General features: G+C 38.3%; 1 protein-coding gene and 1 non-coding gene across 9 annotated transcripts in view; both read left to right on the forward strand.

Moving 5' to 3' along the window:
- LOC137985159 (uncharacterized) overlaps nt 1–20,284 on the forward strand; it is a 49,819-nt gene that overhangs the window by 16,899 nt on the left and 12,636 nt on the right. For 3 of the 8 annotated variants that reach the window (XM_068832667.1, XM_068832665.1, XM_068832669.1), the window contains exons 3-9: nt 7,744–7,926; nt 13,194–13,382; nt 13,798–13,881; nt 15,512–15,550; nt 16,868–16,992; nt 17,533–17,818; nt 19,813–19,926. The gene's annotated coding sequence lies outside the window, so the exon portion shown is untranslated. Of the gene's footprint in view, nt 1–7,743; nt 7,927–13,193; nt 13,383–13,797; nt 13,882–15,511; nt 15,551–16,867; nt 16,993–17,532; nt 17,819–19,208; nt 19,384–19,812; nt 19,927–20,284 lie in introns of all 8 variants that reach the window. The other 5 variants (XM_068832666.1, XM_068832668.1, XM_068832670.1 and 2 more) reach the window with 5 other exon arrangements.
- Nucleotides 2,774–2,846, forward strand: Trnas-gga (transfer RNA serine (anticodon GGA)). The gene has a single exon. It is a non-coding gene; the product is annotated as a tRNA-Ser (tRNA).

Below are 20,284 nucleotides of genomic sequence, written 5' to 3' on the forward strand. Positions count from 1 at the left end.
TATGCAATGGAGATACTTCTTGTTCTTGGATTTCACTTTTATGACTCTCACCAGTCTCTAACTTCCATTACTTGTCCGTGTGGCCACTCTCCTCTGGCTGCATTAGTTTCTGCTAAAAGTACCTCATCATTTTCTTTCAAGTTGTGTCTGGGGTGAAAAATAATTTTAATTGCATGAAGCTGTAAGAATTCTTGATAACTTCAAAACCAAAGGGCCATGTACAATGGCCAAAAAAGAGTGCATGTCATCAAGTTTATCATGGTCACTCTTAATGGAATGATTGGTAATCTTTGTCGGTAAGTGCTGGTAAACTAGTTTACCAGTTTGGAATCCTTCAATTTGACTACTGTCAGTAACTATTTATGTGGTCACATTGAACAATAGTCCATTTAGAAGATTACACGCGTACCGCTCAGATATACGTTAACTGCTCAGACACGTTTTATACGCATATACGCGTATGATTATACGCACATATGTGTATAGTTATACACACATACGCGTATGGTTATACGCACATACGCGTATAGTTATACGCACAGACGCGTATATTTATACGCGTATATACGCATAAACATGCGCGTGTGATGTGTCTTTGTTATTCACGACAAAAAATTTTCTTTGTGTTTCATTGAGAGTCTAATAAAGCTAATGGAGATCATGTTACAAACACGCACGTCACATCAAAATGTTTATTGTCTGAATTTAGCGTTCTTAGCTTAAGATCGATCTCGTCGAAAAAATTATATCTCCGGTTATATCTGACCCAGATCATTTATTCAAACGGTAAAATGCTGCTTGACGAAAAAATTGTTTATCAAAGTTTCAATGGTGCACCGCTTTAAGGAAAAGTTCTGTGTTTCGGCAGTCGCGTCGGCAAGTCGCTTGGGAGGTGTTTGTATAAAGTGTTCCGAAGACCTTGTCGAAAAAATTGTATCTCTGGTTATATATGACACAGATCGTTCATTCAAACAGTAAAATGCTTTTTATTTAACCAAACAATTGTTTATCAAAGTTTCTATGGCGCGCTGCTCACGCTTAGTTATTTTTTACCTCAAGCTAGGAAAAGTTCTGTGTTTCGTCAGTCGCGTCGGCAAGTCGCTTAATTGCGAGATGTTTATTGTCTAAAGCGTTCCGAAGACCTTGTCGAAATAATTATATCTCCGGTTATACTTGACACAGATCGTTTATTCAAACAGTAAAATGCTCTGTTTTTTAACCAAATAATTATTTCAAGTTTTCATCTGCAAAGCGAATCTTTACAAGCTTAAATAAAAAGTTAGTCAAATGATTAACACGTGGTTTCGCATGTTCACAATAACAGTCGAGTTTCGCGCGAAACGGCAAATCAGACGACAGCGATGAGAGGCAGCTGTATTCGCAGGCTACAAAGTTGGCGAAGAAATTGTTGACATAGGCGGCGTTGCTGTGTTGAGATTTAGTTATCGTGACCATCGATTTTTGAAGCAAATAACTAAACTAGAGGCGAGTCAAATTCATCAAAATTTGCATACGCGTCAGACCCGAGTCGGAACAACACATAGTCGTGACAGGTCAAGTCGACCACTCATGCTGAATGATGTCCCACAGAATTATGTGAGACAGGGCCTACAGTTTATATTCCTTGTCTGAGGAGACTTGAAAGTCTAATCACTTGAAGATGAAATTACAAAAGCAGCACTTTCCCCAAGTTATTTTTAAGATCCTGAGTTTTGATCCAGCTGGGGGTCAAACATGCGACCTCCCACCTAGCAGCCCGATGTTCAACCAACTGAGCAACCGGTGCACTCAGTTTTTTCTTAGACATTGAGAAACTTAATTCCAAAGATATATATCTAATGGCCAGTGTAGGCATACTAAAATTTTTCAAGTTCTAACTTTCGAAGTTATCATCATCATCCAACTTTTGTACAAGGTGTTTTGTGTTGTTAGAGTCACATAGTTGTGTGTAGAGTAGAAATCTTATTATTTGAATTGTTCTTTTACAAAGGGGAGAGGGCATGATGCCTTAATGCTGAGGATGTCAGCATTTCTAAAGCAATTGTCAGTTATAAATGGTGATCCTGTTTATTCTTTGAGAGTGAATCTGATTGCTCCATACAGGACAGTAAACATAACTCCTGATCAAAAGGTGCAACAGATTCATGAGCTCAGGTTGCACTGTTGCACAGTGGGTATTCAGGGACATTAACTAACTTTTTTCTTTTCTTGATTTTAAAAGAAACCAGGCCAGTTGGCAAAATGTTTTTGAGCCTGTGCCTTTTACAAAATGCTCTTACTTGTTTGTATGGCTCAAATACTGGCACATTTTATACAATGATGAAATGGTATATGAAATGAATCATATGAACTGCGGATATGAAATCCAGTGAAGCTATGATCTTCGCAGTTATGAACACATAGCATAGCTTCACTTGATTTCATATCCACATTTCATATGATTCATTTCATATACCATTTCATCATTGATTCATTCCTCACGGGACCATTAGAACCCACAAATGACCAGCTCCTAACGTCAGTGACTTCATAGCTCAGTTGGTCAGGGCGCTGCACCGGAATCACGTGGTCACGGCTTCAAACCCCATTGAAGTCCTGAATTTTTCAGGCTTCTCTACGCAATTGTAAAAATTGCGTTCATAACTATGAAGATCATAGCTTCACTTGATTTCATATCCGCAGTTCATATGATTCATTTCATATACCATTTCATCATTGATTCATTCCTCACGGGACCATTAGAACCCACAAATGACCAGCTCCCAACGTCAGTGGCTTCATAGCTCAGTTGGTTAGAGCGTCGCACCGGAATTGCGAGGTCATGGGTTCAAACCCCGTTGAAGTCCTGAATTTTTCAGGCTTCTCTACGCAATTGTAAAAATTGCATTCATAACTGCGAAGATCATAGCTTCACTTGACATTTTATACAATCTTACAGCTCCTACAATTCAGGAATATTTTCACATAAAGTTACTTGATACATGTAACAAATTATATTATTCTTTGATTTTTCTATTCCCTACACGGTCACCACTGATATGCAGCTGTATATCTAGCTTTCTTCGAGCCAGTGTGTAAATACAGGTAGATCATTTCATTTCATTCAGCCTTGGAACAAGGCATTTTTGTATAAAGTCACAAATCAAGCAGAAGACCAATATTGTAAATCAGCATTTAAATAACCATGTCAGCGTTCTCAAAACCGGCCGGTCGACGGCTCAATGAGCCGCCTCCTCAGAAAGCTTGACCGTCTCCTTCCAGTCAGAAAATGACGGACAACACATTTTAGCTCGAACGTGAAGTCACTGGAGATCTTATAAAAGCTTGAAAAAAAGTTAGTTTCAAGTACAAATTCGCGTCCGCAATATTTTTTGGCTTCCCGCACATGAAATGTTTATTTAACTAACATTCCAGTATTTCTTATCAGACTCCAAGCAAGTGTCAATTCCATATGTGAAATTTCGTCACTTTAAATCCCCCAGATTGCACTAAATTGCATCTGTGAGTGTCTAAATTTCAAAAATTCCCTAGGGGAGCATGCCCCCAGTCCCCCCTAGAAGCTTGCGTCCTTTGGGCACTCGCTTGGCCAAGGGTGCCTATAGCACCAAACCGTCTCCACTTTCCTTATGACCAGCTCCCGAAAAATATTTTGAGAAGGCTGCATGTATAAACATGTGTATTACAACAGATACAGATGATGCTTTGGAACTTATGACTGCATATCTTTTAGGTAGAAGACAAAGAGTTAATTAAACTTGATGGAGTATTTTCTCCATGGAGAACTATTAGACTCAGGGTACTACAGGGATCCTTGTTAGGTCCACTCTTGTTTAATATGTATGTTAATTATCTTAATTACTTTTTTTCCAATATGTCCTTAAGTGACAGTGTGAATATACCATCGCTTTGAGAACTTCGCAGTGATTTTACTCTCTTGAATGATAGGTGACCCCTATTTTTCTTTCCGGAGATCACTTCCTTTTTTGATTTTGTCCATTTTAACAAAAAACAAAAAAAATCTGTGCGTGAGAAGTTACAAATATTTTGCCTTTTATGCTCTTGTGCGATCGAAGTTTTCTTTCTTAGACAAATTATGTATCGTTTTTCAAGGTCTATTTCACCTCAGAAAAAGACATTTAGCCTGATCTAAATTTCATCAATGTAGCTTTTTTATTGCTGACAGTTGTAAGCTAAGATCTTCTTAAAGTAACACAATCTTCTATAAGTGCACCTCATGATCTCGAAAACGAGCACGGTGACCCCCTTTTTTTGTCACCTTTTTGGCAAAAGTAAATCATCACCTTTCTGCGTGGCAAGTTTAAAAAAAATCTGTACATGGGAACATTTTGGGGGCGAACATACTTAAGGTTGTAGGCTGATGACACGACGGATGTCTCACCGATGGTCCTGCAGTGTGTTATTAACTCTGATCTCAGCATTTTAATCTACTGTAGATGGTTTGGATTGAATTGCTTACAGATTAATGCCACTAAAATGCAAGCTGTTGTCTTTGGGCCGTCATTATATGAATATGAATTTCATCTAAACAATGCGAGGATTGCGACACAAGATACACTTAAGATTCTAGGGATAGTCTTAGACAGTAAACTAACTTTTAAGGCGCACATAAAGGAACAGCTGAAAAAAGCACGTGCAAAGGCTTCGGCCTTGCAGAGACTAGGCAAATTCATTTTGAAGTATGTAATGGTATGTCTCTACAATGTGTATGTTCTCCCACATAGTGAGTATTGCAACCCTCTTTTGCTGGGTATAGGTAATGCTGAGACTACCAAAATGGAGAACACTAATTATTATTTATTAAGAACTAACTTAGGCTATCAAAAGTCTGTTTCATATAACTACCTCCTAAAAATAGTTAACATCAAGTCTTCAGAACAACGCACTCCAGGCAATTCCAGTCACTAGACTAAGTTATGTTATATAGTGCTTGTACAGCCATGGAGCACCCTATATTAGTAAGTTTTTCAATCTTAAGAAATCAATGTTAAATACAATTTACATGGGCTCAGCACAAGGCTGGAACTCCCCCCATTCAACTTGGAGTATATGCATCGCTTTTTACCTTTTTGGTTGGTAAACTGAGGAATGCGTTGCCTCCAATGGTTAAAGAATCTAAAGAAATTGTGTCTTTTAAGCGGGCTCTTAAAGTTCATATAACTTGAAGTGTAGATCGAGGTTTGAAAATGGAAAACAATTCTTTTTAATTTTTAAAGGTCGTACTGTAAATTTGTAAATTATGTACAAAGATTAATTGCTACCGGTAGTTAGTATTTTCGTAGAGTTTATTAATTGATTGATTAATTTTATCCTTTTATATTTTGTACAATTTTATTCTTTTACATTAGTACACACGAACATGTTTTAACGAGCACTTAGGAGCTCCTTGGTGTTACGTGTATAAATAAAGTATTATTTTTGTTGTTATTATTATTATTATTATTATTATTGCTTTGATGATCCATACGATGTTTTTGAAATTCATATTTAATCAATACATATTTCGGATGAAACATCATCCATCTTCAGTTGACAAATGAGAAATAAACTAAAGTTGAGCAATAAATAGTGTAACAAAGTGAGATATAACATGAATAATTAAGGATGAAGGCGAGAACAAAATAAAAACACCCAACCACGAAACAAAACAGAAAAAACCAAACTGTTTAGGCTAAGGAAAGAAACTAATTAGTATGAAAGGGATAAATTAAGATGTTTGACTTGGGAATTTAAAGATGGCTGCTCCCAAAGGATATGCATGGCTTCTTTGATTTTCAATTGGAAACGTGTGGAAGCAGAGTCAAGGATTTTAAAACAGTCTTCTGAACACCGGGAGCGACAATTTTCAGAACCTTTCAAGTGCTTAAATATGTGGGAATGTTTGTCGGAGGCGAGATGTTCACGGATGCGAGTGGCGAAATGTCTATTGGTTTCACCAATATAACAGGCATTACAGCCTGCACATGAAAACTTGTAAATGACTCGCGATCGTAAACCCGCAGGGATAGGATCCTTCGCCCCAAACCAACTCCTAATTTTAAACGGGGTGAACACCAACTTAATTTCCAGGTCGCTGCAAAATTTGTTGACTAATTTCTTAATTCTGCGTTTTGTTATGATGGAAAAAGGACCGATGTACGGTAATTTAAAATACAAACAATTGTCCTTCCGAGCAACACTCTGAGAGGAATCGGAGGTAAAGTAATTGTTGAGAAATTTTCTAACAACATTCTCGATAACGCTAGAAGGAAACAAATTCTTCCTTAATGTTTTGGTAAGGTTGCTTATGTCCAAGTGAAAACCAGTCCAAGTATTATTAATTTTAAATACTCGGTCAACCAGAGTGCGTACTAGTCCTAATTTGTAACTGAAAGGTACAAAGCTGTAATAATTAGTGAAAAGACCGGTGTAGGTCTTCTTGTGGAAAACCGAGGAAATAATGCCCTGATTACTATGGTTATCTAAAAGCACATCTAGGAAGGGAAGCTTGTGGTTTTCTTCCTTCTCCATAGTAAACTTGATGTTAGGATGCTGGCTGTTGATATAACTAAAGAAAGATAAAGCATCCTGCTCGGTATTAAACAAAGCAAAGGTGTCGTCGACATATCTATGGTAAAACTCGATACCTGAATTGTAATTCTCTAACCAGCGTTTCTCATGGTAACCCATAAAGAGATTAGCTAATACAGGAGCAAGCGGGGAGCCCATGGCTACCCCATCAATTTGATCGTAAAAATTACCCAAAAATGAAAAATGGGTTTCAGCAGTGGCAAAGAAAAATAACTTAGTAAGATTTTCCCGTCCTAATTTAATATCTGGATTGCCCTTCATAATGTAGTCTACCGCTAAGTCGATAGATTCGATGAGGGGAATGTTGGTGAAAAGACTTTCGACATCGAAAGAAACCATGAACTTATTTAGGGTATGGAGTCTAGTGACTTCACTAACAAAAGTAAAAGTGTCATGAGCACAGTAGTCATTAGGGATGTGAGGGTTTAACAATGTACATAAATACTTAGCTAGGTTGTAATTATAGGTTCCAATCGAAGAAACAATGGGCCAGAAAGGAGGTGTCGAAGAGTGATCTTGAACCTTATGCATCTTAGGAAGCCCATAAATTCTGGCTGGTTGAGATCCTGATGGATAGATCTTGTCGTAAATGGTGTTCTCAATTTCATCATTCTTCTTCAGGTTGCGAAGAAACCGTTGTAATTGGCCCTCCCTTAGGAGAGTTGGATCATCAGAAAGTTCGATTATACTGGTCTGGCATTTCCTCTTTTTCGGTGTGGGACTTTTACCCTTGCAGCCTTCTTCATTATCATATTATTTCATTGTTTTGTTTCACCCACCTTTTTTGTTGCCCTTTTCCTCACTTCTTTTCCCTCTCCTTCTCCAACTCATAATCCACTTTCAAGTCATTTTCATCTATTAGAGCATTGTGGAGTATATGTTACGCTACATATACTCCACTAGCCATTTTCTCTTCACTTTCTCTTTTCTAAAAATCACAGTACTGCATTTCTAATGTTTCCCTGGCTGATCTTTTGGTGTCTTTAGACATCTCATCTTGACCATTCAAGTTTTTGGCTATTGTGTTCCATGAAATCTGCACTCACTCCTTTGACCCTTGTTTGCACTGTGTGGAACTTCCACAAGAACTTCTTGGCTGAGGATGAGGGATGTATATAAACGACTGATTCTCTGTTTTTGATCTCGTACATGTAGGTTTGCCCAAACCCATTGTTTCTCTCTGAAAGCTCACTGACAGGTGATGTCCATACAACAGCAACAAGCGAAAGCACAGAAGCAACATAGGAAGGTGATGGCCCACAAGACAGTTTTTGCTACATGTAGCTGCTTACAAGTTTTCAGAGCTTGGTGTTTATGAAGGCTTTTAGAGAAGAGAAGGTAATGTTACTGTGTATCTTATGCTTTTTAAACTGATAACCGGGACTGTACATTTTCTATTTATTTTTTTACCTACTAACTAATTCACTGACCAAATTGATTCCCTTGCAAGGCTGCTGCCTAACGGTCACCCAGTCGCCTGGGGCACCTTATTTGCTAGCGCGGGCAACAAAATTTCTGATTGAGTAGTCTGAACGGGCACCGAACTTATCACAATGTGATTCAGCCTCACTTGTAAATTTGATCTCAGCTGGAGATTAAGCAATGAAAAAAGTGATATGGTTGGAGAGAACTTAGGGCAGCTAAGCAAATTCCACAAATAAACGACTTGTAAATGTGTTCAATATTGTCAAGGGCCAGGCTTTCTTTGCATTATCTCCTGTTAGCACACAGAGACTGGATCGCAGTGTGATTCCCAAATATGGAAATGCTATGTCCATGTGTACATTTAGCGGATGCAAAGGCAGTCAAGGTGGCTCAAGCCAGTTTCAAAGCTTTCAAATAACATTCTTATTAGAAGGTTTGGCAATACAGCGCTGCATCACATATTGGAAATGTTATGGTACCATAAGAAACACCAATTATTGCTAAACAAGATGTGCTCATTATTGTGACATAATAAGTCACTGTGGCAATGGGAAAGCCCTGTAATAACACCCTTTATTTTGTCTTTTGTAGCACATATCTCAAAAGCAAACCAGGTAATCCCCATTTTTTATTGCTGGAAAGTGTTCAGAAGGCCAAGATGAAACTTTCTGCAAAGTTTAAAAAAATTCTGTACAGCTGATTCAGAGCCACCTTAAACAGTGATTTTTTTAAGGTGGCTCTGATTCTGAAGTACAGAATTTTTTTAAACTTTGCAGAAAGTTTCATCTTAACCTTCTGATCACTTTCATGCAAAAAAAAAATAGGGGTCACTGAGTTTGTTTTTGAGATATGAGCAACTGAAGCCTGAAAATATAGGGTGTTTTTGTTGGGCTTTCCTGTTGCCAAGGTAACGTATTCCGTCACAATAATGATCACATCTTGTTCAACAATAATTGGTGTTTCACGTGGTACCATTACACTGTACATTGCAGCTGTTGCATGATACAGTGTGTGGAGCCAATCTTTATAAAGAGAGTGTCTCTTCAAATGAAACTGGTTGGAGCCACCGTAAATTTGCGCACATGAATTTGCGGAAAGTTACACGACAAAGGAAACATGTTTATCCCATCAGCTTTCAAGAGACTTACTAGACATGCTGAAGGAAAGTATTACTTGTTTTGGTGATGTCTGCACTATTGTGCGTACAAAATTTTAACATGCCGCACATGCGAATCTCCTTTTTTCCACGTTAATTGCTGAAAGTTTACTCGTTTTTTTTGCCTGGTGACAGCAGCAATGGGGCTCTCGCAACAGGTAAGCGGTACTTTTTGCTTCTCATGTCATCATTCAGAACTCGAGTAAGGTAGGATTACATAGTCATTTCAGTGATATAATTACACAAGCATTTCCGTGATGCGATGCTGTTTTATCTCACTGATCACTGAAGGTTCTTCCGTAACCCCAAAATACCTGGATCTTTATGGTACACCTTATTTAACGTCGGAAGTTCCTTTACTCTCTAGAGAGTATTCTCCCACGGAGCCGACGGTGCGCTCATTTTACCCCCCTCTTTTCCATCAGTGCTCCGTTTTAAGGGTATTTAAAGCTACCTAAGCTACACTGAAAGGAAAGACGTCGAAACAAGGATGTGAGATCCGGGGTTTGAACTCGGGACCTTATGCACCAAGGCCGTGCACTAACCGACTGTGCCACCCTTGCTCCTGCACTTAAGACATGCGAGCGAAAAAATGACAAAGTAAACCAACAGGCGGTAAATTATTTTCTGAAGTACACTTTTACTATTCCAACATGGAACGTTGATTGGTGACGGACAGGATCAAGAATTATTGTGACTACTGTTGCCCTTGATCTTGCAGGCCGGGACACACTAGGCAATAAGTTGCTGCAACACATTGCAGGGAAAAGTCGTCGCAACAATTCGCCTCGTGTGACACAGTTAAATTTGCAGACTTGTGGCGCTGCGATCAGTTGCACAAATTCAAACCAGTTTGAATTCGTGTGACTGATCACAGCAGCAAAATTAGCAAAAGCAGCATTGTCGCACCGTGTGTCCACTTCTGGCAACAAGTCGCTGCGCCAAAATATAAATGAACCAATGAGAGAGCATCATATGGTCCATCATATTAAATTAGAAAACTAGTTCACATACCCCTTCATACGAGATCACTGCGTTTGCACCGAACAGACATCGTGTTGTAGCGACTTGTTTTGCAAGTATGTGTAGTACATATGGAGCGACTAGTCACAGAGACCTGTCTTTGCGATTTGTCGCCTAGTGTGTCTTGAAGATAAACAGAGTTTAATTAAATTAGAAAAATGTGCTTGCTTTTATTCACTTTGTTTATATATATATAACCTTTACTGTCATAAGGTACACACCAGTTTTTTGGTAAGTCATCTGTGGCATGTTTACATCTTTCATCTAATTATAACTAAGGCAGACCACTTGACTTCGGAGGGGGGGGGTGGGTAGCACTGGATCAATTAATTAATTCTGGGCTCTTGAAAAAATGGCTGGGCTACTAACTTTTAATGTTGGGAGAAAACTTTCTTAGGCAGCAGCCTTGCCTTGTGTAGTCAGACTCACTTAAGAGCCTTGCCGGCTCTGCCAGTAAGAAGCCTGACATTACTGTTTGTGCCAGGCTATTATTAGGTGTACACTGTAGTTAATCATGCCAGGCTATTTATAATATTATGAATAATATATTATGCCAGGCAATGAATTTGGTGGAAATTATGATCTAAAATTTGCTTGATCTGTGTAATCCCAGGATTCTAAACATTACTAGCTACACCATCCTGGTTATTTGATACTGCTGCTGCCTAGTTCTAACCTAGGGCTATTTGTGCACAACATTTTCTTGCACAAGTCTTAAATTAACACTGGAGAGCAATATATTGGGGGTCTGGGGAGGAAGGAATGGAGTGTTTTTACTCTCCCCTCCCCTAATCTTCAGTTGTCACAGAATGAACATATCACTAAGACTCTGTCATCATGTTGTGCGACCTTAGGAATGTTGTGAAAACTAAGACATATCGCACCACTGGTAATAAGAAAGCATTCTTAGTGGAGTGTCTTATATTCTCCAAGTTAGATTATTGTAGTGGTGTTTTCAATCCTCTGCCGGGCTACCAGGTAAAGCGCCTATAACAACTTCAATATGCCTGTGCTTCTTTTGTAATACATAAATTTAGTTGTATGAATGAGGTCTTTAGTCTAAAATGACTACCCATTTATGAGAAAGGAGATCAGTTTAAGTTATTAAGTTTAGTTCATAAAGTAGTTCACACTCCCCAGAGTACCTTAAGTTAACATTATGCAAAGTTAGTTCTTATAATTTAAGGTCTTCATGTGTACCGTTATTGATAGTCCCAAAAGTATCAAACAATTTTCAAGACTTGGCTGCAAGATCATTCAATAAGTTACCATCTAATACTAGAAACATTTAGCTCCCATTATATCTTTTGTTAATACTTTAGGAATGGTCATGACTGCTACCCCGGTAGAGCTAAAGCTCGCTTGGATTGTTTATTCATTTATTATTACTTTTTTTTCAGTTTTCTTCCTTCTAATTCTTATGTACATATTTGTGAGGGTGTGGGTATTTGTATTGTACATAGTCTTCTTTTAGCTGATTAATAATTGACTTTTACGTAATGTCTACTTTAGATTTAGAAGGCGAAGAGCCTCCACAGCCTTCTCAAAATATTTTTCGGGAGCAGGTCTTAAGGAAGGTGGACATGGTTTGGTGCTAAAGGCACCCAAGCAAGTGCCCAAAGGACGCAAGCTTCTAGGGGGGTCTCGGGGCATGCTCCCCTAGGGATTTTTTCAAATTTAGACATTCACAGATGCAATTTAGTGCAATCTGGTGGATTTAAAGTGACGAACTTTCACATATGGAATTGACACTTGCTTGGAGTCTGATAAGAAATACTGGAATGCTAGTTAAATAAACATTTCATGTGCGCGAGGCAAAAAAATATTGTGGACACGAATTTGTATGTCAAACAAACTTTTTTCAAGCTTTTATAATATCTCCAGTGACTTCACATTCAAGCTAAAAATGTATCGTGTCTGACATTTTCTGAGCTTTCTGAGGAGGTGGCTCATTGAGCTGTAGACCGGCCAATTTTGAGAAGGCTGTACAGTACTTCTAGTAAATTATTATTATTATTATTATTATTATTATTATTATTATTATTATTATTATTATTATCATCATCATTGTGAACTGGATGATCTTTATTTCCGGTTTGCTTCCTAAGGGAGCGGGTCATAGCCCATGACCAAAGGTCCCTTAGAGTTTTCTTCTTACTCTAGAGCTCCAACACCCTTCTCAAAATCCTCACCATTCCCAGTAACATAGTTTTCTGTAGTAATGAAATACTAATTTTGACATTCAACTTTCCCAGCCACTTGTCCAAGTTTTTTGTTACACTTCCCAATGATCCTACATGTACAACAATTGGTACCACCTGCACAGTTCTCATGTTCCACATTCTTTCAATTTCTCTTTTAAGGTCCTGATACTTTTCACTAATTCTTTTATCCACTGGTACGGCAATATCAATAATAGTGCACTTTCTCTCCTGTTTGTGTACAACCACAATGTCCGGTCTTCTGGCTTCAATGACATGATCACACTGTATGTTCACGCCCCACAGTAGTTTAACCTCATTGTTTTCACTTACACTGTCCGGTTCATGTTCGTACCACTTATCCTTCTTTTCCAGATGATATTTCGCACACAATTTCCAATGAACTACTTTTGCAACGTTGTCATGTCTCTGTTTGTATTCCCTTTGGGCCAGCTTTATAATTGGGCCAGCTTATTATTATTATTATTATTATTATTATTATTATTGTTATTATTATTATCCTGAGCCTTAACTGCAGTCTTGTCCCAGTTGTTTTGACTTTTACTTTTCAATGCTTATTGGCTGGTTGAAAAGTTGAAAGTGGTTTATCGAAAAATGGTTGGTTGAAAGTTAAAGGAAGGTTAAAAGTTGAACAAACCGCATGCTACTTTGACCATGTTTTTCTGTGGTCGGAGCCAGGTGGTTGTGCTTGCGTTTGATTGGCTTATTGATTGTCCACATTTGTTGCTATAGGCTCATATTGAAGAACTCTCTAAAATTCAAATCATATTTACAAACAGGTCGCCTTCGCCTCTGTGGATTTTGTGTTCAAAAATCTTGGCAAGGTTTGTGGAGAGTCTATCAATTGACCTCAACACTCTTTATGCTGCTTTGGGACACACCACACCTCTTATCTTCATGTTATCACCTGGGTGAGATGCCATGAACACCTTACTGAGATTTACCCGAGAAATGAGGTACAGAGAAAGGTGAGACTTAAGTAAAGCCTCAAGGATTAGGGATGTTTCTTTACTGACTAGTCCAATTTCAACCAGCCTTATGTCATCATGCAACAACCTTCCCATTCTCTTAACAAGCCATTATTTTTGCATTTACAAAATGCAATCTCCTATTAAAGTTCGCTACGTGGCAGGATTTTGGTGATAACAGAAGGAGCATTGCGTGACCACTGGATAGTATGGGGAGGAGTCTTGCGTGACGAGCCTTAAAACTGCAATGTGATTAAGGAAAGGTGTAGTCTAAAATTCAGGCTTGGAAAGGTGCTGCTGCCCATAGCAATTACAAAACGAGTCGCAAACAATAATTTTTTTATTTGGATTTATTTTGTTTTATTTTGCTCAAATTACAGTTTTACTAAGCAACAGTTTTGCTTTATGTTCATAGGTTCAGGCCATCTCATTGGGTCAAGGTCAGGGGCCTGTGGAGAAGAAAATGATGACCAATGAAACTAAAACACGAGACTCGTATGTGAGTTTGTTTTTGCTTTTGTTTTTGTTTTTTTGTTTTTGTTTTTTTTTTTTTTTTTTAGGGGGGGGGGGGGGGCTGCAACACATGCCAAACAGAAGCTGGCAGACTCCTTGAGACACTAATCCTCTTCACATACAGTACATGTAGCAAAAATATCTTGTTAGCTTGACTTGATCTCTACTTTGGATCAGTCCTAAATGATTGACATGCTTGTCACTTGTCATTTTTTCATCAATGTACCTTCATTGCTTACGTTGGCAAGAACAAAGCCTGGCAAGTAAGAGGGCAACCATTTGTAGAGCTTTTATCCAATTTTTCCTTGCTGTTAGAATACAACCAAGTCAGCCAGCTCCCAAAGGAATTGCAACATTTCAATTTGCATCATGTTTTAGAGGCTCATGATCCCAAGTGGTTTTTTCATTTCTCTTTACTGCCTTTAGCACAAGCTATTGATTTGTGCATCGTTCATGCATAGAATTCAGTTTGTCGGCTTGTTTCGCCTAGAATGAACTTTTTATGATAATATTAGCAATAGTGGTTTCTTGGTTTCCATTTTGTTTTTATTTCTTTTTCTGGATTGCTATAGGGTTAGAGTTAGGGTTAGGGCTAGGGGATTATCCAGTCTCTCCTCCCGTCCTACTTGCCCAGCTCCTTATCCGATTCCGGCTCTAAAAAGATGCAAAATGTTGCGAAGGAGCAAGAAAATGAGGACAGAGATCCCCTTCCCCCAGTTTCTCCTCATGTCAGTGCTCACTCACAATTCAGCCTCTTTTGAAACTGGTTTCAACAATTTGACAGAATGTCTTATTAGAAGGATCAACTTTACAAAACTGTTTTAACGACAATTTTATGGTACCATAAGAAACACCTATAATTGCTGAACAAAATGTGCTTAATAAATGACCATGGCAACAAAAGAACCATCTAAAAATGCCCTTACTTCGTGTTTAAGTGCTTATATCTCAAAAACAAACTTGGTGACCCCCATTTTTTTTTGCTGAAGAGTGATGAGCAGGCTAAGATGAAACTCTCTGTAAACTTCAAAAAAAATTCTCTGAAGAGGATTCAGAGCCACCTTAGCATTTTCCAGTTTTGAAGGTAAATACGAGTCTGCTCCAGAGAATTTGGTCTTTAAACTTTGCAAAGAGTTTTATTTTAATCACTCTCCAGCAATAAAAAAAATGTGGTCACTGAGTTCGTTTTTGAGACATACGCATCGAAAGACAAAATATAGGGTGTTTTCAGACAGCTCTGTTGTTGCCATGGTAACGTATTATGACACATAAATGAGTGCATCTTCAGGGTTGCTATGGTCAGGGAAAAACAAAATTTTTGAAGGTTGGGGAAAATCTTTTGTATTGTCAAAGTCAGAGAATTTTATTTTTGGCAAGCAGTTCACAAGAGTTTGTGCACAAAATCCTGTGAAAGGTGCAAAGAGATTGAATAAAAGGGGGAAAATATTGATGGCCTTCAAACGAAGCTGAAGTAAATGTGATTATTCAACTAATTTAAGGTCAGTGGAAATTGCTTAGAGGTCAGGGAGAAGTCAGGGAATGGTTTTTGTTACTGATGAGTGGCAACCCTGAAAATTTAGTCTATTGGCATTTGCTTCTTCCATACAATAATTTAGGAAAGAAAGAAGTTTGGTCCACTGGATTGGAACATCAAGGTAAGAATTAAGCGTATAAGGAACAACCTCGCAGCAAAGGGTTTTTCAATTTTGTGTTTAACTCAAACCAACAAGTGTCTGTTATGGTAAATGCTCTTCCTGGTATATTGGTGTATACATTTCCTGGTATACTGGTGTAGAAATTTCCTGGTATATAACATCAGTTGATCAGTGCAGAAGTAGAAAAGATTTTGAGACAAAAAGATGTGAACTCTTGTTCTTTGGCCATCGTACCTTGATTATAAATCCAGTAAAACACAAACAGCGGCAATAAACTTGGTAAACCAATGCATTTTATAAAGACTCTGCATTTCATATGCTAGGAAACATACACAATAACGATGGTTGAAAACTACTTGCACATATATACTTATGTAGTATAGGGTCTGGAACTGAGATTAAGAAAAGTGGAATCTTTACCATGGAGCTGCTAGAACTCCCTGGAGAGCTAGGTTGCTGGAGACTTAGACCTGGGTAGAGCATCTGACCAGTGTTACAACAGTCGTCGGTTTGAATCCCTCCTAGAAATGTGATTTTTCACTTGTCTTTTCGTCGTTGCCAAGCAACTTGTATTCCAGCCCTCTCACGGGCCCATTACACCTTTCCATCATTTCATGTAGGTGTGACCTAGGTATTGTACAACACCAATTTCTTGTGATTACCCAACAAAGAAATCTATGTTACTAGGTAGGAGAATGAACATTTCTATCATGGGAATCATCAATGAAAGGGTTGAGCATCCGACTGTTGTTATGGAGGGTCGTAGGTTTAATTCTTGCCAATTGACTCTGATTTTTCAGTTGGCCCTTCACCCATTGCCAAGCAACACATCCTATCCTACTCACGGGCGCATTACACCTTTCCATCATATCATGTATTTGTGTGAACTGAGGTGCTTGACTTTGTTGAGCCCACAGACCAGTGGGACATATTGTCTATTCAGGACCTAGATGAACGACCTACTGTAGCTCTCCAGTGAGTTCTAGTAGCTCAATGGGTAGAGCATCCGACCAGTGTTATGGAGATCGTAGGTTCAATTCCTGCCCAGGACTCTGATCTTTCAGTTGTCCTTTTGCCTGTTGCCAAGCAACTTGTATTCTAAGATCACACCTCTTAAGCTGCTGGTAATCTTCATTCTCAATACTTCTCTAACTAATATTTCATTGAAATTGTGGAGAGAGTTAACATACCAATCACTCCTGTAGGTCATAAAGGGTTTAAAAAATAAGATCAGTTTTCTTTATCTTGGTTTTAGACCCCTTAATAAAATATGTTGGTTTACAATGTTTATGACTGCTGTTTGTGTTTTATTTTTAGACCATAAGATTTTGTGGATGTTGGTGTAGTCATGTGATCGTTTGATTGGCACATTCTACTGGGAGCCTCTCTTTTTCAATAATTTGGTTTGTCACCAATTTTAACGTGAGCCTACACTCCAACAGGTAAGAAAGAGTCTGTCTTGGAAATAAATTAATTAAAATCTGGGGGGACAAACAAAGTGTATTATGGTATTTTTCGAAGTGACCCATTGTAATTATACAAAAGCTCCTCAATTCAGAACAGTAGGGCAACCGTAACACATTGACACCAAAAAAGTATCGGGGGTTTTTAACAAACAGGGCCTAGTTCTGCTTGGACAGGTAACCTAGACGAAGATCTACTTGCTGTTATCACTACTATACACCTTATTCCAAAATGGCCACCATTTTAGTTTTCTTTTGTTTCCATGCAAATTGACCCTTATGGCCTCGTTCAAGGTTAAATATTCTATGAAATTTTACATTTGAAAACAAGGCCATGAGGGCCAATATGCATGGAAACAAAAGAATACTAAAATGGCAGCGATTTTGGAATAAGGTGTATTCTTGTTATTCTTACTGAATGAGAATGAGAGAAATGTATACACCCGAAACACGGTCCATAGACGAAATGTTGAAGTGATCCTCGCAGTTACTTGGATTTTTTTGCAATTGTTGTTGCAGGCTGCTTCAACAGGATTCAAGCCCACGACATCTTCAATGCTGGTGCAATGCTCTACTAACTGAGCTATGAGGTCACACAGTTGAGAGCAAGGCAAATTGTTGGACTCCTTTGTTCCCATGAAAGGACTCAATGAATGGAACTGATTTGTTCTTCCTGTTACACTGTATGTTCATTAAACATTGCAAGTTAAATGGCTCGAATCGAGAGGGTGCTCTGGACAATTAAAAGATGTCTTTAGCAGAAGAACAGATTCTTTGGGATGCTCTCGCCTTTATCACTGTCCAGGTAAAAAGGTTTGTTTTATAAAATGGCAGTTGCAACTATTCTTGACCATAAAGGTGCAGTAACGGCACTGAGCAAGAATGGAACGGAACAGATTCAAGGATTTTTTTTGCTGAGAAACAGTGAGTTCTCGTCTGCGCGGTAACGCAACCATGATTCCTTCACAGAACGCATGAAAGGTAACTGTTTCTTTTCAAAACACATTTGGAGATTTTTGTCTGTTCTGTCCCGTTCTTGCTTTGTCGTGAAACACGCCTTAAGAGGCTCGAAACCAGTTTCAGCACTTTTAAGAAAACTTTACTATTTAGATTGATTGCATCTACACAACTGTTTAACGTGACGGCAATACTATGGAACCACATAAAACACCATTAATTGCTTAACAAGATAGGTTACAAACATGAGGTAACAGGTTACCATAGCAACAAAAGAGCCCCCTAAATACACCCTATTTCTCATCTGTAAGCACTTATATCTCAAAAATGAACACGGCGACACCCAATTTTTATTGTTTGGAAAAGATTAGCAATACCAAGCTAAGATAAAATTCTCGGCTGCAAAGTTGAAAAAGTTCTCTGCTACCTTCACAATTGGAAAATAGTAAGGCTGCTCTGAATCCGTTCCAGAGAATTTTATTAACTTCTCAGAGGATTTCACCTTGTCTGGTAATCATTCCCCAGCAACAAAACTTGGAGTCACCGAGTTTGCTTTGATGTAGGCGTTTGAGGACAAAAGAAAAGGGTGTATTAGGATTGCTCGCTGGTTGCAGTGGTAACCTATAACGTCTTTTTAGCTATAATTGGTGTTTCATATGATACCATAACATTTCTGTTACGTGAAACGGTGTTGTAGGGTCAATCCTTCAAATAAGACACTCCCTTAAAGGGAACCTCCACTAAAACAGGAATATATCTTTAAAATAGTTAACATAATGCTCTCAATCAAAATTGTTCAAACGTTTTCCAATGGAATCGTTTGTATCCAAAATAAATGAATTTCAAAAACGCTTGTTTTGGTTTTTAAATTTCTCGGGCGCCGCCATCTTGAATAATTGTGACGTGTGATGGTTGCCCTATTGTTTTAAAACAAAAGCTCATTGTACAAATACAAAAGAGCAACCATGACACGTCACAATTATTCAAGATGGCGGCGCCCAGGAAATTTGAAAACCAAAACAAGGGTTTTTGAAATTCATTTATTTCAGATACAAACGATTCCATTAAAAAACGTTTGAACAATTTTGAGTATAAACATTATGTTAAATATTTTGAAGTTGCATTCTTGTTTTAGTGGAGGTTTCCTTTAAAATTGTTGAAACTGGAGCCCATTACCCGGAGCTTCCGTACATATTATACCTTTGAGTCAACCCTGTCCCATATCTTTTTATTTTTAGATCTGCCTGTTCCGGGTCTGCTGCATTGCAAAGTAATCAACGGCCGACCATAAGTCTCTTATGATTGGCTATGGTGCAAGCACCTGCAAATATCCCCCTGCGATGTGCTTCTAAAAATAAAAATATACGAGACAGGGTTGACCCAAAGGGCTCATATAGAAAATTGATGCTTCAGGTAATAGGCTCCTGACATTTGGTGCATTTTCATTTTGCTTTGAATAGAGGAACAATTTTTTTGTTGGAAATATATTTGGCAAGAAGACAACTGTAGTGTTGTAGGTCTTGGCATCACGAAAATGCAATCAGTCCTATTTTTCTCTTTGACTGTCGAATAAGAATGCGATACTCGCAGGGTATGTGAGTGGAACACGTCAAAAAACCTTGCAAGGATTGCGTCCTTGCGAGACAGGAAAAAAGAAAAGTGAGAGACTGCTTGCAGTATGGAATGTACACAAGAAAGTTGGACAAGCTTTAAGACTGTTTTACAACTTTATTGGTATTTTTCAGTAACAACTGATCACGCACACTAAGCAAGATATTACTTGCATGGTTAAGAACTGGAATTTAGGGATTCACATCTTTAGTATATATTTGTTTTTCACAGGTCACCTATGGAGGATGAGTTACAGATGCTTGGGATCAGTGGTGCCAGACAACCATTCTAGGAGGATTATTCTCGCCCAAGATTCTTAAAGACGGCACAAGTTTTCTAGATTAGGTGAGAACGTAAATTGAATTAATTTTCCGTTTAAAAGGTCCTTAGGCTTAACACTGAAGCCCATATTCTGAAACGGCCTCCACCCCAATCATACAATTTCAACTTATTTAAATTTTCGGCCGCCATTTTGGAGCAGGGTCTATTGTGGGCTTTTGAAAATTCCTTTAAAAAGAGAGGGTATTTTTCTTAAGGCCCTTTTAAAATTACTTTTTCACATTTCTATCAGTATACACTACTATAGCTTTGTAGCAATGATATCAAGGAGGCTTAAACTAGTTTGAGTTCTTTCGACAAACTGTACTATTTTGAAGGATTGGATGTACTCAACTGTTTCACGAAACGGCAATGCTTGTTATGG

This window comes from Montipora foliosa, chromosome 14 (assembly GCF_036669935.1).
Source record: "Montipora foliosa isolate CH-2021 chromosome 14, ASM3666993v2, whole genome shotgun sequence".
NCBI lineage: Eukaryota > Metazoa > Cnidaria > Anthozoa > Scleractinia > Acroporidae > Montipora > Montipora foliosa.